Below are 26,773 nucleotides of genomic sequence, written 5' to 3'. Positions count from 1 at the left end.
ATGACCTGAGTCAGACGCTTAACTCACTGAGCCACCCAGGCGCCCCATCCCATGAAGGCTTCTTTTGAAGTAGGAACTTACTATTTTGGATAAAAATGTCTAATGCATTATCAAAGAGTACCAGAACATAAGGGGATGCCTGCTTGCTTCTCACAGTACTTCCTGATAATAGAGCAAAATCTAACTTCCATAGTAGACACGGGAATGGTCCCAATTAAAAAGTCAAAATATATTAAAATGTGTTTGCAAGTCCAAAGAAATTAGAAAATTAAAATCCTGTAATATACCTATCACAAAGATATGTGTGTAATGACCACTCAAATATTGATGAAAGCCTTTCAAGTGGAAAAAGAATGATGAATCAGAATCCTAATCTACTTCTGAATTCTCTTGGTAGTTTTGTTTAGTCTGGTGTTACTTTGATTCATGGAGAACTGTTAATACGTATGGTTACTGGATTAATAGAGTGTTCCATACCTGCAGCAGTATGGTTAGTGGATATAATATGCATAATTAATAAGAATACTCCAAATTGGCCTAGCTGTGAACCATTTGCCTTGATGAATCACTGGTAGTGTAACATTTTACTGGCTGTTCTAATTATAATATTTGTATGGATCACTACTTCCAACTTTTTAATTCCACCCTGGTGTATTTGCTTAGAGATCCTGAAATTCTCCCCACCCACACCCCTAAGCTTTTTGGTATAATATATAAATATTGAATGGGATCTTAGATTTTCTGTTTTAGTTGCCTTAAGGATGGACATATTAAAGACCAAAGAAGGGAGACCACTAAGAAATAATTTAAGTGATTACATTCTAGATCCAGAAGAGCTCCTTGTAATTATCAAGAGCAGCCAAGCTTCTTTTTTATGCATGTGGAGTTTGAGGCCAGAGGTCAGTGGCTTGTTCAAGCTCACCCAGCTGGTGAAAGATTTCTGGTGACCACCCAGGACTCCTCAAGGTCACCAGGTCAGAGCTTTACCCACCAGGCAACACTCAGCAGCCAGTTCGTCAGGCTACCTGTTTGTGTTGCACTAGGAGACAAAAGGGATGAACTAGATGGTTGACGGAAGCCCCTTTCTAGTACAGTGTGCTAAGACCAGCTGGAAAATTGGAACAGCCTGTCATTTTCCTTACCAGTACATGGGCAGTGTCCCTACCTGTAAGCACTCCCTGCCATCTTGCAAGACAAGTAGAAACAACCAATAGTGAACCGTAATCAACATCAGGAGATTTAGATTACTTCCAGGTTTTAGGTACTGGAGTGTTACCTCAGCCACCAGGCAAGGGCATGACTACCTCTTTAGCACCATTCTCCCCAACCTGTGCTGTGGCTCTCCTTTGAAGACTTTTGTTGTCTTATCGGAGTGTTCTACCTTTTCGCACTTGGTGTAATTTCTGTCTTTACTTGGATATGGGCAGCATTTTTTTATGGTCTCCATTTTTACTTAGTGCTTCTGTGTTTTCCTTGAAGCAAAAAAAAAAAAAAAAAAAGGAAAAAAAGAAAAAACTGTGGACATTGAAAACTCACCAAAAATAAGCAATTCTCCTATTAGTAAATATTAGAATAGTACATATAGCTTATATCATTGGCCTTCCTAAATTTCTCCAGGGGTTCCCACTAGGGCATGCCCCAGGAACCAGATCAAGAGCAGATTTCCTATTTGCTTCCAGCTTTTGTCACTAGTTTTTAAAGTCAGGTTTATTGAGGTATAATTTATATGTAGTAAAATTTACCCTTTAGACCTACAGCCTCATGAGTTTTGAAAGCTGTGTCCATTTGTGTAACTACCTACTATAATCAAGATGAACATTTCCATTACTCAGAAAAGTTCCCTCATGCCTCTTTGCAGTCAATCCCCTCCCAACACCATGAGCCCATGACAACACCTGATGTATTTGTCCTTATATGATGCCCTTTCTTTAGAATAATATAAATGGGATAATTCAGCATGTAACCTTTTGACTTTGGCTGTTTTCACTTAGCATGATGCATTTGAGAACTACGCATGCTCTGCAGATGTTAGCTCTTTTTTATTGCCGATTAGTTTATGTACATTTCACACTTCACTGGTGTATATGTGCATATACCACAGTGTGCTTACCCATTTCCTACTTGATGGACATATGGTATGGTGGCCAGACTCCAAGGTGGCTCCTCTGATCCCCACCTTTTGTGTTTGCCTTTGATTCATCTCCCCTCTGTGAGTTGTTTCTAACCAATGAAATATTGTAAAGGTAATGCAGTGCCACTCTCTTGACTATTATATAAGACTGTCTTAATAGAAAAATCCTTTTTGAGACTGACTTTCTGGCTTGGGAAAGTAAGCAGTTCTATTGAGAAAGTCCAAAGGAAGAAGAACTGAGGGTAGCTTCTAGGAGCAAACACCTGCCTTTCACTAACAGGCAGCAAAAAGCTGGGGCTTTCAGTCCTACTGAAGCAAGGAAATGAATTTTGCCAACCATCAGAGTGAGTTGGAAAGTGAATTCTTCCCCAGTCAGCCCTTCAAGTGAAATTGTAGTCCAGCCAAAACCTTGAGTACAGCCTTGTGAACCTATGCAGCTAAACCAGGCTACACTCTGGATCCACAGAAACAAGGAAATAATACACGCATCTTAAAATAAAGCCACTTGATTTGCATTAACTTGTTATACGTGTGGTACAGCAACAGAAACCAATATATGCTGGTTATTTCCAGTGCGAATAAAGCTGATATAAACATTCACATACCAGTATGGGCGTTGACCTATATTTTTATATCTTTTGGGTAAATAAGAGTGGCATTGTTGAGTGGTAAGGTAAGTTTAACTATTTGCCATGGTATGTCAACTGATGGTATGGGAAGGTAAACTTCTATGAAGTGGCTGTACCATTTTACACACCAGCAGTGTATGAAAATGCCAGCTGCCCCACATTCACATCAGCAGTTAGAATTATCTGATATGTAAGCTTTTAGCCATTTGAATATAGGTGTGTAGTCCCATCTCACTGTGGTTTCAGTGTTTGCTTCTCTAGTGATAGTGAATGTGAACGTTTTTCCTGTGCTTTTTCCCCCCATCCATTCTCTGTTCACCTATTTAAATTGTTTACCCATTTAAAAAACTGTTTTGACATTATTGAGTTGTGACAATTCTTTATAATGGATATAATTTTCTAACAGATGTGTTTTACAAATATTGTCTTTCAGTTTGTAGGTTGACTTTTCATTTTCTTAACCGTGCCTTTTCAGATGACAAATTTTTAATTTTGAAATTGAGCCTATTAATATCCTTTTACGGATCATGCTTTTGGCATCATACCTAGGAATTCTTTGGCTAATCCAAAGACACAAATATTTTCTGCTTTCTTCTAGAAATTTTATAGTTTGAAAGTTTTACTTTCAGGTCGATGATCCATTTTGAACTAACATTTGTACAAAGTACAATGCATGTATTGAGTTTTATTTTTTATATATAAACTTCATTTATTCCAGCAACATTTGTTACAGAGGCCACTCATTTCCATTGAATTGTCTTGGGCCTTTGTCAAAAATTGCTCTTTCTTTCCCTCTCCCCACCCCCCCCCTTCTGTTTGTAGACTCTTCTGTTCTATTGGTCTAAGTATTTATCTTTTTATCAATACCACACTATTTTGATTATGGTAAATATAAATAATACAAATGGATGTTCTTTGACTTCTTTTTCAAAATAATTTTGGCTGTTCTAGTTCCTTTGCTTTTCTGTACACCTTTCAGAATTATTTGGTTACTTTCTACAACAATGCCTGCTAGAATTTTGATTGGGATTACTTTGAGGTTACAGATCAATTTGGGAATAACTGACATTAATAATGATACTACACATTCTAATTCATGAACATAGTATATCCATTTATTTAACTCTTCTTTTTTCTTTCATCAGCATTTTGGATAGGATAATCCTTGCAATTTTTTGTTAGATTTATCCTTAAGCATTTCATGTTATTTGATACTTTTGTAAATGGTGTTGTTGTTTCAAAACTTAAGTTTCTGATTATTGCCAGTGGAAATACAATTGAATTTTATGTATTGATCTGCAGCATTGCTTAATTTGCTTTTAATTCTAGTAGCTTATTTTGGAGATTCCTTGTGATTTTCTGTATCGGTAATTGTCATGTAGTAAGAGGTAGCTTTATTTCATCTTTTCTATTCTGTATACCTTTCTTTTTCTTAACTTTTAGTGCACTGTATAGAGCCTCCGGTATGATCTTCAATAGGAGTTTTAAGGCAGACATGATTGTCTTGTTTCCCATTGGAGGGGAAAAATATTCAGGCTTTCATCATTAGTTATTTTATCAGTAGACTTTTTGTAGATTACTTTTATAAAGTTGATTAAATTCCCTTTAATCCCTAGTTTGCTGAGATTTTTAAAAACATGAATAGATATTGAATTTTTTCAAAATATTTCTCCATCTACTAAAACACTCACATGATTTTCTTCAGTCTGATATGAAAAATTATATTTATTGATTAAAAAAATTAAAACCAGTCTTCCATTCCCAGGTTGGACCCCTCTTGGTCATGATGTATTATTCTTTTATATATTCCTGGATTTGATTTAGTAATATTTCATTGAGGTCAATTTTTCTTTAATTTCATTTTCCATTGTGCAGTCTATGCTCAAGCCTTTCTCCCATCTTTTAGGACTCTAACCTGGGCTTACAGTCTTACATAGGTGTGAAACAGATTTTGGAGTACTTACTTATAACTCTCAGTCAGGAACTGAGAGCTGTCCTCCTCTCTCTCAAGAGGGGTAAGGCCCTGACAGCCATGTTTGTATTATGACCCTGGCTGTAACTGATTGGATCAAGAGTAGACACCTGACCTATGCTGGACAAATAGTATTCTCTTTCCCTGGAATTTGGACTTGAGATTCAAAGATACCAGTTACTTTGTACTGATAGCTAGAAGCGAGGACGTGACTACTCAGGAGCAGACTACCATTTGGATATAGCCAAGTTCAACCAGTGTAAAAATTAGAGAAAACACTCTGGTTCAGATAGAAAGAGAGGAGATTATTAAACTTAATAAGTTTACTTACTTTGGGATTCATGATTTATTCCTACTTTTTTCTTTCCCAGTATATTTCCTTTTTTGCTTGAGATAGTTCTGAATCAGTTTTTGTACTTGGAATCAAAAATGCCTTGGGCAAGATATGCTGCATTGCTTTTGTACATCCTGTTCCTATGGCTTGGAATGCCCTCTAATTGGTTTGTTGGTACTGATTCTTCTAGACACTGAGGCATCTTCTTTTTGGGTTTAAGTTATCCTGACTCTCCTCTCAGAAAGAGCCAGTATTTAATTGGAATACCTGTTTTTTACTCCTTGTATCACACTTATATTATAGTTCTTGAGCTTGATTCTGAGCTCCAGGATTTTGGTTTTTAGCATTTTGCATGCTTTAGGACTAGTGTTTGAACCACGCTTATATGCTGGTAAATGTTTGGAATGAATAAATGAATCCAAAACACTTTGTTTTTATAACCATCTTAAGGGCCTTTATCCCTCATCTTCAGAAGCAAAGTTTATACAGGTAATATTTCCAACTGCTATATATGTCCTCTATAGGAATGTTCTTCAAGTGTGATTGCACACTAGAATCATCTGTGGGACCTTTCAGAAAACCCTGATACACAGACTGCTCCCTACACCAATTAGATCAGGATGATGATGATGATGATGATGATGATGATTTTTGGAAGTACCAAAAATTGGATTGTAAAAAATCACCTGGTATGGGAAGGCTTATAAACACAATATAAACAATATTGATGCCTGGGTCACACTCTCATCAATGCTAAAGCAATTGGTCTGGGGTATGGCTGGGTGGTAAGGGTTTCAAAAGCTCCCCAGGTGATTCCAGTAGGCAGCCCTATCAGTGGCCTTATTTTTTGGTTCATAGAACAATTGTTTAGGAACTGAAAATCCATGGCAATAATGGAAAGTTACACCTTCCAGGCTGCATGGGAAGCAGGTGGGAAAATCTGCAATTCAGATAATATGACCTCATTTTGTAGGCCTTGGAACTTAGTACTAATTACATTTGTCTGACGCAGAAATATCAGTTATACATCTGCCCTAAGATTTTTCCTTTCACAAACTGTATCATAACCCTGATTGTAGTTCTCACAGATCCATAGGTTGGTAAATATGAAGTTGGCCACAGATGCTAAAGGATGGCAGCTAGGAAGTTGCTGACAGAAGCAGCTCACACCTCCTTCATTGTCTTGTCCTTGGTGCTGACTTTGGTAAGGAAAGTAGTGCCTTTACATTTTATTGCTCCTCTGTTTTGACTTTAGGAATTAATGGTGTTTCTTTGCCTAACTTACATCAATTAATGGTGTTTACGTTGGTGGGGGAAATGCTGTTGGATTATTATGAAACACAAAGTAAGGATAAGAAATATTTAGGTTAGTAATCAAGAAAATATCTTCTGATAAGTTTGACTTGCCTCCTTTTAGCTGCATGGCTAAATGCATGGCTGCTTCCCAAAACTGCTCAGTGGGTTACAGCTGACAGAAAGGAACCAAAAATTGTGACCACTTTAGTGAGGCATGGCAAAGCTTCAAACCAGGCAGAATGTAATGGTGAAACAAACCCAGGGTGGTATCTCTTTGTTCTCTGTGTTCAGTCTGGGCCTCCCTTTGTAATTTGCCTCTTGAGCATCTTAGAATCAATTCTTTTGTACTTAAACCTACTCTTGTGACTCAGCTGCTTTGGTTTTACTATTTAGTCTGTCCTTAATTGTTGGCCTTTCTGGACTCCATCCTGATCTTTCTCAGGTACTTGATTTTGCAACATCCAAAGACTTTATCCTTTTTGCTCTTGGGTAAATGCTTGCAAAGCAATAACATAATTCCTTAACACAGTATTTCTGGTTCAAATAACTAGAATATGCATTCTTGCCTATCGCCTACTCTACTACCTCTAAGAGCCCACCCAAGTTATGGTCTTTTTGTAGTGGAGTTTTCTGTTAAATCTTAATGGCTTAACCAAACAAATGTTCACTACATGCTCATGGTCCATGTTGATTGTTTGCTTGGGGCTCTGCTTTGTCTGCTCCTGGACCCAGGGTGATGAAGCAGCCACTGGCTACCATATTGCTGATAGCTGTGGCAGAGGGGGAAATAATGTAGGAAATTTTGAGCCAGTTCTGTTGTCACTTGTCATATTTCATTGGCTAAAGCATATTGTAAGATCATGCCTAATTCAAGGGGGCAGAGACATGTAAGCCTCTCTCTGCCTAGAAAGAGAAATGGTGATATTTGGGGACTACTCTAGATATCCTATTTTGGGTATTATAAAATTTCACTCAGAACACTGATTTATGCATAAATAATAGTTAAAAGGATAAAGATACACATTTCTGAAAGCAGCAGTTTAAAGTGAGGGATCATGATGCATCCTCGAAGATGACTTTAGGGTTAACTAAGGGAGTGTGTGTGTGACCTTGAGATAGAGACCTAAATCCTAAGAGCATTAGAAGTTTGTCTACATAATTAATGTTTAAATTGAGAATCAAAGAATACTATTGGAGGCAATAAAAAAAGATAACTTTGAAATCTCAAGTAATTAGGGCTGAAAGAGGAAAGATTCCTGCCCCCCTCCCCCCACCTCCCCATCACACAGAGGCCGAACTGGAATAGAACCCGATTCTGATTCACTGGTCTTTGTCTTGTGTAGTATTATTTGTGTTAATTTATTGATTCTCAGGACAGTTTGAAAAAGTAGGTTCTCCTATTTTCCAGCTATAACAGCTGTGGACTCAGAATATGTGAACTTTGAACAGATTTGCTTCCAACTGTTCTTTCAGATTTTGCTCTTTGGATGAGGACACTATCCAATTTCTAATGGGGTTTAGAATTCATTGCTTATGGCTTCTGAGTGTTCATTTGTAGATTTTTTTTACCTCCATTTTGTTTAATGGATGAGTTAGGTTTGATCAACATTCTAGTAATGTCTTGTAAAAATATAGGTTTAGAGTACATAATCCGGCAGCTTGTGGGAAAATTATTTTCAGGGGAAATGAATTCACCCCAATCAGAAGATAGGATTAGTCAGGCTTGACCTGCTAAATTGAATCAGACAGTTATATAGCATCAGATGTTCCCAGCATTGACCTTTTTAGTGAGAAATGGGTCTATAAGATCTGTTTTACTCCTCTGTAAAATATTTTATGAATTTGAACAGAGCTTTCCATCATTTAGATACATATCAGGATCTACAGATGGGTTAGGACAAGACTGAGTAAAATTAGCTTTTGATGGGTTGGCCAGGTGGAACATGACTAATTTGTTAACTTGCTTGACCCTCTTTTTTCCTAAAGCCAAAGTGCTCAAAAGACCAGACAGTAGTGAATACCTTTTATAAAGAAAAGAATAAGACCAAAGCAATCCAACAGAAGCTCTTTGGAAAAATCTCATAAAGTATGCAGTCTCTCCTGCTGAGGGGTGGGGGAACAAAGCATCTGGGCCTCTTTGCTTTCATGTCACATCCACAACTCCTGTCCTTAAATGCAGCTTCAGGGCTTGACAACTGGAGTTGACTAGTTAAGTGGGTCTTAAGTTCCATCTTTAAAATCACCCAGCTGTTCTCTTTTCTCAAAAATAAAACCATCCCAGCTGGTAGGTGGGAGTTTCCCCACTGTGACCAGGAAGCTGAGGCCTGGAGACAGGTGTGGATGGGAAAATTAGAGGGGGAGACAGAGCAGGATGGGGAGGCAGGGGCTACATTTCCCAGAATCAAACTTCTGGTCTACTGAGGCACTATGGATGGGGTTGTCCATAGCAAGGGGGCTTATTTCTTGTGCTCTGCACATTGGTTGGAGTGGAGGGGCAAGGTATAATGGAATCATTGAATCTTTTGCTGGAGGAGGTCCTGGAAACTGAGTCTAATTAATTTTAGAGATGATGAAGCTGAGGTCCACAGGCAGATTGTGCTTGGCCCATGGATACACAGCTAATTGGAGTCCAATTATTCCACCTCCACTGAGAGCTCATCTTTGTCTAACTCCCAAGGCCACATAGGATACATGCATGTGATCTAGACCTTGGCATAAGAGACCCTGCAATATCCTCGTAGTATAATAATACACTACATAGTATACTAATATAAACAACATGATAAGGACTTTTGTGTTTAATATTATTTATCTGCAATAGTGAATGTGCTGAGTTAAGTGTAAAAACTTAGTATGTAGAGAACTCATGCTCATGGCCCTGGAAACAGGGGAGGGGGAAGGACTTGTGTGTGTTCTGGTCCTTTCCCCAACATGGTTGCTCCCAAATTAGAGGCAGAACACTGAGGTTCTGCTGTGGCATTTATCATCTCTTTCCCTCCTCAAAACAGGGTCTTTCCCTGACTGCCCATCTTTGGGATCAAAAGATCCCAAAAGATCTTAGGTGTAGTCCCAGCGTATTCTCTTTGCATATACCTCCGTACTGCCTTTATCCAAGACCTTTGTAAAGAAGTGTATTTGTCTTTGAACCATCTCGGGTGACAGTATAACCATTCTAATAACCAGTGTTAAAAGGTGAGGGCTAGAGAAGGCGTGGCTGCTCTGCCTTGTCCACCCCTTTTCACAGTGACAAGTGACATAGCAGCTACCTTCATGGTCTGAGCCAAAAATTGAGACAAATGACCGTGACAGAGGACTGCATCTTGACTCATGCATAGATTGTGTGTTCCCCTGGCTCTCTATAAAGAACACGATGGCTGGAGCCAGGAAACCTGGGTTTTATTCCTTGCTCTGCCACAGCTGTGTGGTCTTGGGTGAGAACTTCTGTCTCTGACTGGGTTTCCTTCTCTTTAAAAGAGACCTTCCCCCCCCCCCCCCCCACCATGTGACCTGCAAGGTTGTTAATGGGGTATGATAAAATAATGTGTGAAAGCACTAAGTGTGAAGAATAACCTAGATACCAGAGTATCTACTCTGATGAATGTTGGCAAGAGGGCAAGAGTCCCAATGGGTTGACCTGCGGACACTGAGTGGGAAAGTTAATACAGCAAGCCTTATTGTGGCATGGTGGTAGTTTTCCCCATATCAGGTTTTAGATGGGGCATGCCTCTAGAGTCTAAAGCATGGGTTGGGGAGGAACTAGACAAGGAGATTGGTCAGTGTTGAATTCCTTTTATTCTCTCCTCATCCTCTTACCTCCCCCTTTTCTGCTTGCTTGTCCTGACCTCTGTCTTGTGTTCCTTCTCCATCAGTCCTTTCTAGTTCACGTTGCCCGGAGGGCCTTCTAAGCAAACCTCAGATGAGTGTACACCTGTCTCCTTGCACATGTGCTGGGACAGAGCTGTGTGTCACTGGGCAGGGGGCATAATGTGATTAACGTGCCACCCTGGGCTCAGGAGTCATGTCTCCTCTCTCTGTCTCATGTCCACTGCCCTCCTTTAATCCCAGCAGATGAACTGGGGCCATGAGCTAGCTCTCTCAGGCCTGATTTGCCTGGATGCTGCAACAGTGACCGTGTGTCTGAACTTCGTTTTACCATGCTTGACCCATGCATGGTTTCTGTTACCAGAGAATCTTCTGACCAAAGTGATCAAAAAATGCCAGAGTCTAAAAAAGCTATTTTTGGGGATGGTGCTATTCACCTTTGGCTTTAGACCACATAAATATTGGTGGAGAATTGGAAGTTTAAGTTAGAATATACTCCTCTGGCATTTGAAGAAGGGATAAAGAAACTATCCTTAGGTAAAGGAATCACAGCTACTCATGGTGTTTGGATGAAGAACATCCAAGCAAGGGCATTTGGGGCTCTGTAGGACCTTTGTTGAATAACTGTTTTTAGGTGGATTCTCGGGCAGAAGGATGCATGGCTTCTGCTTCTGGCAGACAAACTCTGGCTGTAGTCAAGTGGGCTTCAATTCTGTAGCTTTCTTTCCTCCCAAACTTGAACTTCCATTACAATACAGTTTTGCCCTGGGATCACCTAGTGAAACCAGAAGAAATCTAAAAACAAAATAGACAAGAAAAAAATAGCCAAAACCTAACTTTATATTTTAACCTAGAATTATTAGGCTATTGCTTTATTCATTAATGCAGTTACTCTATCCATCACATATTTGAGTCCACACATGTTCAAGGTACAGCATAAGTAAACCAAGTAAACTGTCCGTGGTCTCACATAGAGTGCAGCATAAGGGGAAGCTCATATGTAGTCCAGTGGACGCCCAAATGTGAATTTATACCTAAACATCTCAGGCAAGATTCCCCTCTGATTAGGGGGCAGGGAACAGTGGTAGAAAGCACATTTGAAATATTGTGTGTCACATTCAAGTTCTACTGCTGAAAGTTTTTGCATCTGGTAGGAGGATTTAGGAAGGATACTAGTTTATCTAGGTATACTGTATTTCACAGGAATGTAAATCCTGGGGTCTTGACAAGCCACCCTCACTCTGCTAAGTATGGGTTAAGCACTTAAAAAATGTTTATCTTTGAGAGGATCTCAAGCAGGCTCTGCACTGTCTGTGCCTAGACTGACACGGGGCTCAAACTCACAAACCATGAGAGCATGACCTGAGCTGAAATCAAGGGTCTGATGCTTAGCCAACTGAGCCAATCAGGTACCCCAGGTTTAGCACCTTTTAACTGAAGGGGTAGGATTTGGGTGGCTGGAAGCTATTCTCAGTAAAAGAGCTTTTCAAGAGGGAGAGAAGTGTGGTAGTTGGCCCCAGGTATAGCAAAGCGGTAGGCAAATGTGTATAACTGGATTTGCTCGTCACGCAGAAAGTAGATGGCTGTGAGGAGTTCTGTCCAATGATGCTCTGAGCTGGTTACAAGTCTGATTACAAAGCATACACCACTCTGCTTACAAGGATGACTTCTGTTCTCCCAGCCTCAGTAGTGGTCTGGGCAAAAGTGCCAGTGAATCCCCTATCACTCAGGGAAAGTTTGCTCAAGTCATCTGACTCATGGGTGGGTCTAGTCCCATACATTTCCCTGAATTCTAAAAGCACCAGCAATCTAGAGACAAAATAAAGCTGTAACAAGCTTTTGAACAGAAAAAGGCAAGCTAAGATAGGTCACTGAAGCCTTTGTGCCAGTGGTCATCAGTTACTTTCTACCGTGTTAGGGGAACTACTACTTCTTATGTTCTAGCTCTGGGAGCAAGCATGCCTGTGCTCTGCATGGCCCACTGGGGCTCTGGAGGATAATCAGCTTCCCAGGCCCTGTTACATACCACGCCAAAGGTGTGTGAGGTCCTGATGATGGCTAACTTCTTATAGATTCTCAAATGGAGACTGCTCCAAGTGCCTTGGATGGCATTGTGTGGCGTAGGGTGAGAGGCCTCTTACCATGTGTTCCTTAGCCTGTCCCTTTACACAGTGAAATTAGACCCAGGGGTTATCAGGGTAAGTTCTACATAGGAAAAAAGTCACAGGATAGGCAAGAGAGGAGAGACACTTCTCTTTCTGCATCGGAAAGTAGAGAGAAGCTGATAGTCAGCATACGCATTGGCTTCACATGGGTGAGCTCACTGAGTAAAGAGCTACCCATGTTGCCAGGCCCAGAGCAGTCCCCCAGTTAGCTGAGTCCTGGGGATAGAGGTTTTTACTGGCTACAGACATCCCATCTGGCCTCTGGAGCAGTTACAACAGCATCACTTATAAGTTATGCTTAATAGGATATGGCAAGAAAGGGCTTCTGCCAGTCGGAGCCCTGGTTGCAGTCAGGCACCACACCCTAAGGCCATGCCTCTGACTACACACATTTTTGCAGAGCTCTTGCTGTGAGAAGTTACTGCAGGAACCCAAACAGTGGCTCTGTGTGATCCATCTAGTTCTATGGGACTAGAAGCAGAATATTGTTTTACAGACCAGTGAATGACGAATGTGACTATCTGCCATCGTACTACAGAACTCCCATAGCAGCCAGCCTAGCCTCACTCCAGAGCAAGGGGGAATGAGATGTTCTTTTTGAGTGAAGCAGTAAGGCATTGGTTAGAGTCACCATATTTAGGTGCCATATTCCATGTCTGACTTTGATGTCTCATAGAAACTCCTTTCAATTTGGGAAACATTTATTTAGGACCAACTATATCCTAAGAACTGTACTGGTATGATGTGGAGGGTATATTCTCTGAAAACAGGAGTCTGTTCCATTGTTTCCCTGCTGGAACTTTCAAAAGGCTATATTTTGAGAAAATTTCCTCACGAGACAACCTAAGGTAGTCTGGGCATTAACATAGGCTCTGCCTTTGTCCGTTTTTCTTTACTAGTTTCTGTGTTTGTTTACTGCCCAACTGAAACTTTTGCCCAAAGTTTGCCTTGACTCTTAGTATTTGTAACCTGATTCATATTGACTCCCGTGGTTTCATTGTTTTCCCTAAATTTTTGCTTAGATCATTATTTCAAATAATAAAGGTAAAAATATTCCTGACAGGAACATAGACTAGACGTATGTGCCATCAAATATTACTTCCCATATTTGCTTCAGTTATCTTAAAAAAAGAGACCAAACATTCCATGTACCTAAATTTTGAACTACAGCTTGCCTTGAAAACTAACCTGTAATTTATAGGGGATAGCAGAGAGGCCCTTTGCCTTCTGGCTGGAAAACAAGAGGCCTTTTTTTTTTTTTTTTTTTTTTTTTTTTTTAAGTTTATCTGCAGGTTCTTGATTGTGCTCTCAGGGAGCCTCTCCTTTGTTGTCTTTTGGTAGCCATTCTTTGAAAAGGAGGATTCCACTTCTCTAAGAAAGAAAGATTTCATTTTTTAACAATATTTCACTTCAAATGTGACTCCTGAAGGCACAGTAGTAGTTGAAAGGTCTGTTCCTAGCCTCTTCTAGTAAAACTTATCTATTTATTGAGTACTTACTATGTGCTAGTCACTGTTTTAAGAGTTTGATATACAATCTTTCATTTAATCTACACAGTGGCTTTTTGAGAATCATTAAGTATTAACCTCATTGTATAAATGGAGAAGTGAGCGAGTATAGGTGTTATTTGCCCAAAGCCCCATACTCAGGAAGTGGTGGGAGGGTATTCCTTCCAGGTAGTTGGACAATAGAAGTTACACTATTAAGTAGAAATTTGTGAGTCCCTGAATGTAGGCATATAGGTAGTTCTCTACACAGTGGTGTGATTTGATGGGCTTATTGAAGGTCACCTGCCCATAATGTTCTCCTTTTCGCAAGTGTCATGATGGCTCAAATACCATTTTATTGGTTTCTTAGAGTTCCCATAATGAAAAACCACAATCTTCGTGGCTTAAAAGAACACATTTATTCTCTTCTAGTTCTGGATAATAGAAGTCTAAAGTCAAGATACTAACAGGGCCATCTTTCCTCTAGAGGCTCTAGAGACTTCCTTGCCTCTTCTACCTTCTCATGGCCCCTGGTGTTCTTTGACTTTTAGAGGCGTAACTCCACCTCTGCCTCCATGCTCACATGGCCACCTTCTCTGTGCCCTCTCTTCTTCAGAGGACACACATCATTGGATTTAAGGCCCACCCTAAATCTACAATGATTTTGTCTCATGATCCGTAGCTAATTACATCTGCAAAAACCCTATTTCCAAATAAGGTTATGGGACACTACACTCGCCACTTAAGGTTTATTCCTGTGAATTTAGAATTGCTCAGTCCAGACTCCTCTTTTAACAGTCAGATTCTCTGAGGAAAGACTTGTTGTTTTGGGGTTGTTTGTTCTGGACACTGGAACCCAGAAGTCCTGGAAGAAGGCAGGAAGTAAAGATAAGACATGGAAAGGCCAGATGGGAGGGAAGGAATTGAACACAAATTTTAATTTGTAGTGTGCATAAAGGTTTTGCTGAGACTGTAGTCTCTTGAGAAGCTTTCACAGAAGGGGACAGAAAAGGCAGTTAACCACCCAGTGAAGATCTCCACCTACCAGTTTGCTAACATGAGCTCTAAATTGCACTGGGGCCTGCATAATTTTTTGAAACAGTGTTCAGAAGTACAGATTGTAAATCTCACTTGCAACAATAAAAACAATTTCTAATTGCATAGAAAGCAAACTGCCACCAGCAAAGTATTTCACAGTCGTCAAGTCCAACACCCCCTCATTTTATGAAATGTGTAAATTGTCTCTCAGTTACTTTGAAACCCAAAAATGTCAATTTTGTAGAATCCATCTGGCCCTCCTCATGAATATATTTTGGAGCATTTTAGGAAAAGCACTGCTGAATGACTAAGAGAGGATAATACTGAACATGAGACTATAACTATTTCCCACCGAGATATCAGTGACCGTAGGCCAGTCTTTCATGTCTCATTGCCTCAGTCTCTCCATGAGCCAATTTACCTCCTAGGGATCCTGTGAGTATTAAAAACACACATTTAGACAAAAGCAAGCAATCTCAATGCCAAGAATGTGTAGAGAACTCTGTGTATAATGGTGTGCCTCTAAGTGCATATGTGTGTAGTGATGGGAGGGGTTATCTTTCTAAACAGGCAGAGATTTGTAAATCTTTAAGAAGCAGGCATGGTGTACCAATATAATTCCAATGCCCTCATTCTCATAGTCCATAAGAAGAGCCTCCAAAGTTAGAACATAAGTGTTAAACTGAAAAAGTACTGCACTTTTTTTTTTTTTTTTTTTTTTTTTTTTGCTAGTGTTACCATTGTCTCGATTTAGAATTGATGAAGATGATGCATAGTTAAATGACTTGCCCAAGGTCAGGGGTTGCTTTATGCAAGTAATATTAGGATGGAAAGACTGGTATTATGATGTTCATTCATCCAGCATTCATTCTAGTGTCTTGCCTTCAAAATAAATCCCGAGCCCAATCCCTTCCCATCATCTCCACTACCACTGGCCTGTTCCAAAACCTCATTCTTTTTGCCTGTATTTTGCAGATTCCTCCTAGTTCTTCTCACTTTTATATTTCTGTTAATCCTCTGATCTCTATATAGTGTTTGAGTGCTCTCTTTAAACTATTAGGTCATTGGTTTCTATGCTCAGAGGCTTCAGTGGCTTTTCACCTCACCTAGAGCAAAAGCCAAGGTCTTTTACATGGTTCCCAATGCCTTACATAGTCTGATCTACTCTCCTACTTTTCTACTCCTTGTTTAGTCCATCCACACTGATCTTTTTGTTCTTCGAAAATGCCAAAAATGTCCTCTTCTTGGGGCCTTTGTGTTTCCTAGCTTCCTTCCTTTACCTACGATTTTTTTTTTTTTTTTTTTTTTTTTGGTGGTGCATGGGGAGGCAGACTCAAGTCTTGCTATGTCATTTCCTAAAGGTCTCAGATTTTCCTCCACCACCCTTTACAAAATCATGCCCCTCATACTGTTAGTGCTCATCTCTATTACCTAGAATCATTGTTATCTATGGCATTTATCCCCTCAGGACATAATATGTATTTTTTCATTGCCTGTCTCTCTCCACAAGAATATGGTCTTCATGAGGATTGTTTTAGTCTAGGCCTGTTTTTCCACCTCTGTGTCCCTAGTGCCTGTGAAAGTGCCCACTCTGAAATGGGAACTCCATAACTCATGATCTAATTGAATGACTTACCTTCCCCCCCTCCCCATTTTCTTGTATCTAATAGGAAATGCAGTACCCCTGCCTTGCTTCCTTAGGGTTCTGGGAGTAGGGGGTCACATGAGATCCTAAAAGTGAAGTGCTGTATCACCTATCAAGTACTACAGACAAATGTGGGATGTGTTACTACCTCTAGTCTGTGGTCTAAGGTAAGTCAAGATGAGAACTTTGCCTTAAACTCAAGAGTTGATGGTATTCCTCTGGACAGCTTTGGAATACACTTTATAGTATGAGCTAATTTCAAGTATTAGAATCTGTGGATTTGAAAACAACTTAAAAGTAATACAATATGACAACTTACTTGATATTTAAATTTGTTTCAGTATATTCCTGACATTCATTTTCTGCTTGAATGTTCCATGTGGCTAGGAAAGTCATTCAGTTCTCCTTTACAGCAATCCCTTCTGGTGATGAATATTTTAGTTGCTAGAACATTCTTATCTGGGGTAAGTTGATACCTGCTTTCCTGTGACATCCATACAGTGGTTTCCCCCCATCTCTGGAACCCATGTTGAAATCTTCTATTCTGTCCTGCCAAGATTCCTCACTCAGCTGTCTTTATTGGTTAAACTTTGCTTAGGACATAACTCTTCTCCCACCCAGGACACTAGAAATCTGGTGACTGCTGTTGTCTGAATATACCAGACCATTCTGACAAGAATGCCAATGATAATTTAAGCTACAGTTTAGGAAAAACATGTGCCAGCTGCTTCCCACCAGGGCTCCCATTAGCTTGTCATTTTCTTGTGCTACTTTACTGCTTCCATGACAGGGACATGCCAGCTATCAAACATTTCCTCCAGGTCCCCATTTTGTCTCTCCTCGGTGCTCCCAGTTGTAACCACTTATTTTCTTCTTCATTCTGACTCTGTCTCAACTCTCCTTTCCTTATCTGCAGGAGGGAAAATTTTTGTTCACCTCCTGCCAAAAAGTGGTTGGATCCCCCATTGATTTTTTTCCCAGCTCTGCCACTGCCTGGCTGTGTGACCTTGAACAAGTCATGTCTTCTTTCAATAACTAGCTATTCTCTCAGCTTTTTTTCCTGATCTGAAATGTGGAATTTAAGATTATGAGTGAGTCCTAGTTCTAAAAATTAGAATGGAAAAACATTTTTTTTAACTCAAAGCTGGTTAAGAATTTAACTGAATACTTATCGAGCCCTTATCAGGGGCCATATATGATTCTAGATACTAGTATGGGTACAGAACAATCCTGGATCTGTTTTCAAACCAATCGATCTTTATAGAGAAAAAGCTAACACATGTATAAAACAGGAAACTCATTAATTTTGGAATTAAATACTGCTTGGGTGAATCAAAGAAGGAAAAGTGTAGAAAATTTATATTGAAAATTTGAATTTTGTATTGATTATTTAGGGCTAGGCTGATGAAGCACATAGAATTTAGAATCAGATTGCCTGGTTCTGAACCCTAGCTCCCTTTTCACTAGATAGATGATAAAAGAACACATCATTTAATCTCTCTGTACCTCACTTTATTTAAAAATAGTTATAAGTCTACAGATTTGGTATGGGGATAAATGAGATAAGATGAGAAAAGGCAAGGAACCTGGTATGTAATATATATTCATTAAATGGATCTTTTTACTACTCTTGGTGTCCTTAATTCCATTGTCTTATAGAGTCTGTTGTATTTTCTTTGGTGTTTGTTCTCCTTCTCTACTGGTGTTTTTGATGTTCTATGTAATCTTTACTGTCTGAATGCCTTAAAGGTCTAAGAAATTTTCATCATATGACAAAGGTGAGCACTTGATTTGAGGTTTTGGAAGACTTTGGGGGAAAGGTGATGGAGTTATGAGCTTGGAATGGAGGTGTAAATCCATGCATAGGATTGTAGCTTAAGGTGGTTTAAATGGTATAAATAGAAAAAAAAATCACATCTCTATAAGTTATATGACATTCTTTTTTTGTTGTTGTTGTTGTTTGAATGCCTTTGTATTAATCAACAACAGGAAACTCATTGCTTTTTCTCAGGTAGAGAAATTGAGTTGGCTAAAGTCCTGACTCTTTAGTGAGGGGTCAAGGATTTTCTCCTTTTATGACAAGAAATACTACCAAAGAACATAAGAGAAATATCTTAATGCTAGTTGCCTGTCACTCAAAGCCCTGAGTATATAGCTTTCTCCAAAGAAAGGAAAAGGTAACGACAAAATTCAAATTTAGACACACACAAAACTTTTCTGGTCAGTGCTGTGTATACACCAGAAATGAAAGATCCTGTTTTCTTGCCGTTGATCTTTCATGCTTGAATATATACTGCCTTCACCCAGCTTACTACTTCTTTATGTCTCAGAATGAGGGGATAAAAGTCACATTGTTCAGTCTCCCTCCCTTACATGGGCACAGTTACATTAGGTTGGTGTATTTACAATAGTGTAAAAACCTCCTTGCAATAAAAACTCCACATTTCCACTCAGGACTCTGGGGGGCGGGCAGCGGGGAAACCCATATTTTCCATGTACTCCTAAGATAATAATTATGTCAGTACTGCAGGCAAGGTGTAGGATTCAGCACCAAGGAGAGCTCTCAGCGAGCGAGATACAGTGAAACAAAGCACTATTCCTATCTTGAGCAGTATAGGTCTGTTCTATTGGAATCTGCTTCTTGGACTGGATGTATTTACACTTTTCACCAAATATTTCCCAAGTGTCTGCTAACTTCCAGACATAATGCTAAACCCTATGGTCATAGTGGTGAACATGGACTGTACCATCTTGTCCCATGAAGCTCTAGACCTCAAAGAACTAGCACTTTGAAACTGGTTCATGGTCTTTTAGGGTCAGGTGTCAAACAGTGCCTTAAAAGTGGACTCATTTTAGTACTTAACAGATATTCATTTGAAGTATTGTTGAAAGGATTTCTATATCTTTTGGCCATGTATCAATATAACCATTAAGTCTTTTATATGTTCAAACAGCTATGATGATGAATGTGAGGAAAAGTGAAGTAATAAAAACCCAGTTAGAGGCTTCTGTACAGCGTCGTTTACACCATATTGTATTGATTCAAGAAGATCACAATTCTTCTAGAATCAAAAGGAGGGGGTCAAAGACCTTACATGTTGATGATGTGATCTTGAGTGGAAAGATCACATCATAGAGGAGCATATTGAATGAGGTATATTGTGGCCATATTATGAAAATATATACACTTCTGTTCCATTTTATCCTTCTGTGACAGCTCCTAATTTATTTTACATAAGGTAAGACTGAGGTTGAGGCTACTTAAATGTTTAACTTTGATGTATGAAACTTGACAGGGAAGAAAAAAAATCATGTATATAGGACAGATTTTCCCATGACTCACAGGGATTTTGTATTGGTTACTAATGCTAATAATACTAGGATGCAAAGACTCATTAAATACTTGTTGTGTAAAAGAATGAATAAATGATTGAATGAGTATGAATTGAGGTGCTTAGGTCTTCCCAGGTGTTGTAGAAATGTTTAAAATATGGTTTATTTAATGACCATAGTTTTTAAATTGTATGGTTTGATTTTTGCACTGGTAAATCCATACGCGAAGTAGAGTCAAGGCCACTTGGATACTGGAGCTGTCTTGTTTAAGCTTAGAAAAGGCATGCCTATGATGTGGTGGTTAGACTGTTGATGTCTTTAAATGGGAAATATGTACACCCCAGAAATTGACAAATACTGAAAATAAAAATACGTTTTGGTTTGGTGCTAGTTTACCTGAATACCACTGGACCATGATGGGTAAGATTTTCTTACCTTGAGTGACATGACTATCACAACTTTATAAGTATAAATGATGAAATACAAATACAAATACAAATGGTAAGGTATAACTGTATATACAGGAAAACTACAGATGAGGTCATCATAGATTGGCTATTAATGTGTGAAGATTACATTATATTCTTTGGATGAACGATGTGCTTGAGTTTACATACATAAGTTACTTACAGTTGTGATTAAGTTGGAAAAATATACAATAAAGCAGCAGTTATGCCCTGAAAATTTTAGGAAGGATTGAATATCCCTAAAGGCAAATAAATGATGTCAACTCAAGATGGTGTTGACATTTTGTGAAAGCATCTAGACATCCTGAAGGAAGATGAAGTGTCTCAGTATCCTATATGGGCTAAATCCAATATACATTTCTTAAGCTTGGCATACAGTCAGCATTCTTGGGGGGCAGGCCAATACCAAGTGAGCATGAACAATATTTTGTTCAGTGTATCAGGATACATTAAAATATCTTCTAGATACACAATTATGTAGTAGTCTAAAAGGTCAAAGAATGCATCATTCATGAAATACCTGTATTGTATTATTGAAGTTGAACACATTGTGGTTTACTTAAAGGGACTATAATGTATACAAGTTTCAGTCTTCCTTTAAGTTGTCTTTCTGTTCTGAAGCAGATTATACATTTTCAAGAAATCTACTTAAGTGTAAATGATCACTATTTTTGAAATAATTAAAAAAATAAGTTGGATGTTAGGCTGTTGAATAGACTTAATATCCAGAAGTTGCTAGGAAGGATGGAGTCATACAGCATTTTAACAAGTATCTTTAAATATCTATGAAGAAAAATTACTGGTTTAGTCAGTATTTAACACTTTTGCATATTAAATCTGAACATTCTTGGTTTTAAATCTTAGTGAATGCATATATTTCTTTAGGATACACATTTTGAGGTACAATATCAATAGTGTGCACTGTGCAGGATGTGAGTGGTAGCTTCCTAGCCTAAATGGGACTGAACAAAATTTTGAAGTCATGGTATTTCTTGGGAAGTATCAGTCCAGTTTTTCATAATTGTTACCTTGTGTACCCCACTAGAATAGATTCAACAGTTGTTAACATCAGTAGTTAATATTTTATCATTCTCTCCCCCTTCCCCCATTTCCCTCTCTTCTCCACTCACCTACCTTTTATCCTTTTGCTGAACCATTTAAAAATATATTTCAGACCATATGATACCATATGATACTTATCCCAAAATATACATGGTAAATGTCCTAAAAATAGAAACATTACCCCAACTAACTATATTATTATCATACCTTAAGAAAATTAACAGTATCTTAACATTCTCTAATATCCAGTCCATATTCACACTTCCCCAATTGTCTCACCTAAGAATGTCTAATAGATTTCTTTGAAAAACAAAACAAAATATGATCAAGGCTTACAGGTTGTGTGCCCTTGTTGAATATTATAGTTGAGAAAATAGGCTCAAAAAATTGAGGTCGCATACACAATCATGTGTTGTGGCTTGCTTTTAAATTCAGGGCTGACTGGTGCCAAGGCCCTTGTTTACTTAATAGTGTTGTATAAGATTTCTAGTTATTACAATAGAGTGAGTGGCTAACTATACCTGGATGTCACATCTTAGGGAGTTATACTTTTAGGGATGCTTTGGGCAAGAGAGAATTAGGTGGCCGTGATCTACATTGCCTCAGACGGTATAGGGTAGAAATTTAGTCATGTTGAAGCAAAACAGGAAGCGGGTTAAAATAAAACAAAACAAAACACATAGGTGAGAATTCCCAGTTAGCTTAAGTCTTTTTAAGACCTAAAGAAAATGCAAACATTTGTTTTGGGTACTTTGGGACCTTTGCAGTTCTTTGTCGCAGGATGGCTCCTCTTGACCTTAAATGGCCACTGTGGGTTAGTGTCCTATAATTCTAGAGAAGGGGGCTTCACTATTTTTTTTACCTGGGATACACCTGTTTGTGTTTTACTCATCAGTGGTGTCACACTGGATAATTTGGGGCTTTCATCATTTTGTGATGAATTTTATTTTTAAACCATAGGATCCTAATTGTTCATTTCTCCATGATTCAAGAGCCCTATAGAGTACTTTATAAATTATGAATAATTAAGCTATTTCTCTGAGTCCTACCATCTCCTCAGATGTTCTTGTTGTAGTTATTTTGTTTAAATGAGTGAGGTGTTATCTTCTCAACGATGTAAACTTTGTCCATCATTTGTGCCAAGGCAGTCCTTGGTCATACACCACCAGTCACAAGTGGCCTGGTATTTGACATCCATCTTAGAGCAGCTTAAACTCCCCTGGTAAAGCCACGTTCCTACCTACAACTTTCCAAAGCATGTAAGTTAATTTCTTCTGGAATTAATCCTGCTACCAAGTCTTAAAGTCATGGGTAAATACTCATCTCTCAGTGTATAGTCTCAAACTCTGTGTACAATGTAATCTTGATTCCTGAAACTGTCTATGAGAAATAATGGTTTTTCGTCATTTATACTTAAGGGACGTGAACTTACTAGGGTTACTTCAGGGCAGTACCTTCATATCACAGGTATGTGATATTCAACACTCTGATTTTTTTAAGCCCAGGCACCCTCCCTTATGATTGTGTGAAGATCCAGAAATCTCTTGACCTGAAGAGATGCTTTTGGGAAAACAGGACTTGGGTATTCTTTCTCCTTTGTGATTTGAGAACTTAGTTTCTTCATCGTGAGGGTGATGGTATGGTAGTTCGCTATACTTCTCAATATTAAAGACTCAAGTGCGAGAATTTTTTTATTAGTAGTTCTATTGAAAAAATTAATAGTATTTCAATTTAGGCCTTCTTAAACAAACATATCAACCTAGGATCCTGCAGAAGTAAAATCATGCCATAATTAATAAATAAAGGATTTCTAAATTATTATATTTGTATTTAGAAACAAATATTAATTGGTATAATAAAGCTCCATGGTAATTTTAACTCCATAAGTGTATATATACCCATACTACTTGGTAATCCCGTTGGCCCATGTTAAAAAGAGCTCTCAGCATTCAGATAATTGCAGTGATGAAGGAGTTAACTGAACCGGAAGCTGATGAAGTGAGATGCTGGTAGCAGATGGTGTTGTCAAATAGAAGTATAATTGCATTAAAAAAATCCCTTCAAAATAGTTTCTCAAGCTTTAGGTAACTTAGATGACATTTAACAGGCTCTGGAAATCACTTAAATGGGTACAGAAATAAAAGAATTACAGAAGAAAATGTCACCATCTGAATTTGTCTTGAGTTTTATTGAGTCGAGACATCTGAGGCTCTGGTTAATACTTAGCAACTATTTACAACCCACAGAATAAAGCTTGTCATTGTTGCATTGTTTAGCTCATTTTGTGGGGAAGGTTTTTTGTGACAGTCTAGAGAATGTAATGGATTTAGTGCTCTAAAATATGAAGTCTGTGGGAAAAGAAAAATATAAATTATCTTAAAATCAAATATATAAAAACTCACTGGAGCTTTTAGAGAAAAGTAATTAATGCGATTGGAAACTACAGGAAATAGCCTTTTTTTCATTTTATAGTTTGTCACTATTATTGAATATGGCACAGCAAGAATTAAATGTAAAGTGCTTTCATAACATTTAGAAGCATTGCAAATATTGATGGGGAATCCAAGACTTTTGTTGGGGGGTGTAGGATATGTGAATGTTGAAGAAATAGACTCATAAAAATTTAGACTAGGACATAAGTGCAATTACTAAATGTAACATAGTTTTACAGGTAAGGAAAGTGAAGCCCAAACATGAACCAGACCTAAAACTTTGATCTGGCCTCAAGGGTGTAAACCTTTTGCAAATATTCAAAATATAGAAGATTTCAGGGCCAAGTGTATCCATATAAACCAGTTCTCTTGCTGCAAACCTGAGTGTAAGTGAAGCCCAGCATGAAAAACCCTAGGGAGGCAGGAGATGGTACTGACTGAGGGCGTGGGTTTGGGATCAAGTCCTGGTGCTCTGTTTCTTATAAACTTAAATGAGGTTACTTGTCTGACTTTGGTCAAATGTACAGTTATTACCAGGACCCAAGAGCTTCCTTGCAATGGTAGAATTATTATTATTTTTTTATTAAAAATTTTTAAAATATTTATTTATTTTTGAGAGAGACAGAGACAGAATGCGAGTGGGTTAGGGGCAGAGAGAGAGAGGGAGACACAGAATCTGAAGCAAGCTCCAGGGTCTGAGCTGTCAGCACCGAGCCTGACGCAGGGATCGAACTCATGAGCTATGAGATCATGACCTGAGCTGAAGCCGGACACTCAATTGACTGAGCCACCCAGGCGCCCCACAATGGTAGAACTATTACATGCTGAAGAGGGCATGGTTTTATCTCTAAGCTCTTGGAACCATCTTTTTCGTTCTACAATTGTGGCTTGCCCACAGGTTCTATACAGCATTTTAACTTGCTGCAAATACCTTTTTTTTTTTTTTTTTTTTTTTTAAACATCACTGATCTGTTAGATTGTAAGTAGCAAAGATTCGGGGCATCTGGGTGGCTCAGTCCATTAAGTGCCTGACTTCGGCTCAGGTCATGACCTCACAGTTTGTGGGTTTGAGCCCCACATGGGGCTCTGTGCTGACAGCTCACAGCCTGGAGCCTGCTTCGGATTCTGTGTCTCCCTTTCTCTGCCCCTCCCCTGCTAATGCTCTATTTCTCAAAAATAAACATTAAAAAAAGTAAGTAGCAAAGATTCTTAGGTTAGGATCTGAACAACCTGAAGAGCTCTCTCTTCTTTTAGGACAGTGGTTCCCAAACAGTGATCCCGGGACCAGCATCAATATCACATGAAAACTAACTAGAAATACAAGTTATTAAGCTACTCTCCAGAGCTACTGAATCAGGAATTAATTCTAGGGTAGGGAGCATCAAAAACGTTTAAACTAGAAATCTGTGTAAACAAACTTTCCAAGTGATTATCCTAGGGGCTAGAGTACCCTGAAGTTGTCAGCTTTATGTATTCTGATAAATAGGCCTGTAAAACATGTTCAGGTGTGTTATTTTGGTACCGTCATCTAAAAAGTGGTATTAAAATTGTAGAGGGTGCAAGGAGCTATCTGTCCTCTCCAGAGTGTCTCTCTTGACGTTGCCTAGATTATTCCCCCAGAGACTCTGCTGAAATGTCAGGCCGCTATGTTTTCATGGCAACATTTCCTGCCTGCTGGCATGTATGTAGTGTATCAAGGCACTGAGGGGACTGTTAGTTCCTGTTTATTTAGCATCTCCCAGCATGAACTTATCACCTTTTGGCCAACCATGATGTCCTTGGGAATGGTAAGATGGTCAGGGCCCTGCAAACTAAACTATGGCCCAGAACCAGATAGGAGACATAACCCGGCAAGATGGGGATGGGGGAACACCTTCTGTCTTTTGCATGGGAAATAACCTATGATTACTTCTCAGGTCCTGTCACCTGTCATGTTATCCAGCCTATCTTGCCTCTGGAAGGTAAGTGATGGCACTTGTCCTTGATCATAGAGATATGCTTACTTTAGTATTTCTTCTGAAATAAGCCAACGTGAATGACTTCTCAACATCTCTAGCATATAGGAAATAATAATTTCATGTAACTTTCAGGATCCTGGTGGTCTTTAAAATAAAGTGTTTTTTCAGTATGTTGGAAAATATATTGCCCAGTTTTCTTTTTTTTTAACGTTTATTTTTTTTTAATTTTTTCAACGTTTTTTATTTATTTTTGGGACAGAGAGAGACAGAGCATGAACGGGGGAGGGGCAGAGAGAGAGGGAGACACAGAATCGGAAACAGGCTCCAGGCTCCGAGCCATCAGCCCAGAGCCTGACGCGGGGCTCGAACTCACGGACCGCGAGATCGTGACCTGGCTGAAGTCGGACGCTTAACCGACTGTGCCACCCAGGCGCCCCTTTAACGTTTATTTTTGAGAGAGAGAGCAGGCGAGCTGGGGAGGGGCAGAGAGAGAGAGAGAGAGAGAGAGACCCAGAATCCAAAGCAGTTTCCAAAGCAGGCTGACATCTCAGAGCCTGATGCAGGGCCTGAACCCACGAACTGCGAGGTCATGTCCTGAGCCGAAGTCAGATGCTTAACTGACTGAACCACCCAGGCACCCCTGTTGTCCAGTTTTCTTAGGGAACATAAGGGTGAATGGCTTACCAGGATAATGTCACTCCAATATTCCTGTCCCTGAGTTCTGTATTCTTTTTGTATATTGTATATTAAAGGATTTATGGCATCTCAACTTCATTTACTCTAGATCACTTTTGAATCCAGGTTTTGGTCAAATAACTGAGAAAATATTTAGAACTGCTCCCAGTTGCTTATGACAACACATTGAATCCAGCATCTGATAATTGCACTGGCATCGATGCATTCACTACAACTTCAAATCAACTTTCTTTTCCTTTGTCTAGTGGCCTCAGAAGCATCCTCATACATGTTCTCTAATTTTCATTCTGTGACTAAACCTTTGCT

This window comes from Panthera uncia, assembly GCF_023721935.1.
Source record: "Panthera uncia isolate 11264 chromosome D3 unlocalized genomic scaffold, Puncia_PCG_1.0 HiC_scaffold_8, whole genome shotgun sequence".
Lineage (NCBI taxonomy): Eukaryota > Metazoa > Chordata > Mammalia > Carnivora > Felidae > Panthera > Panthera uncia.
This window is presented reverse-complemented; position numbering follows the sequence as displayed.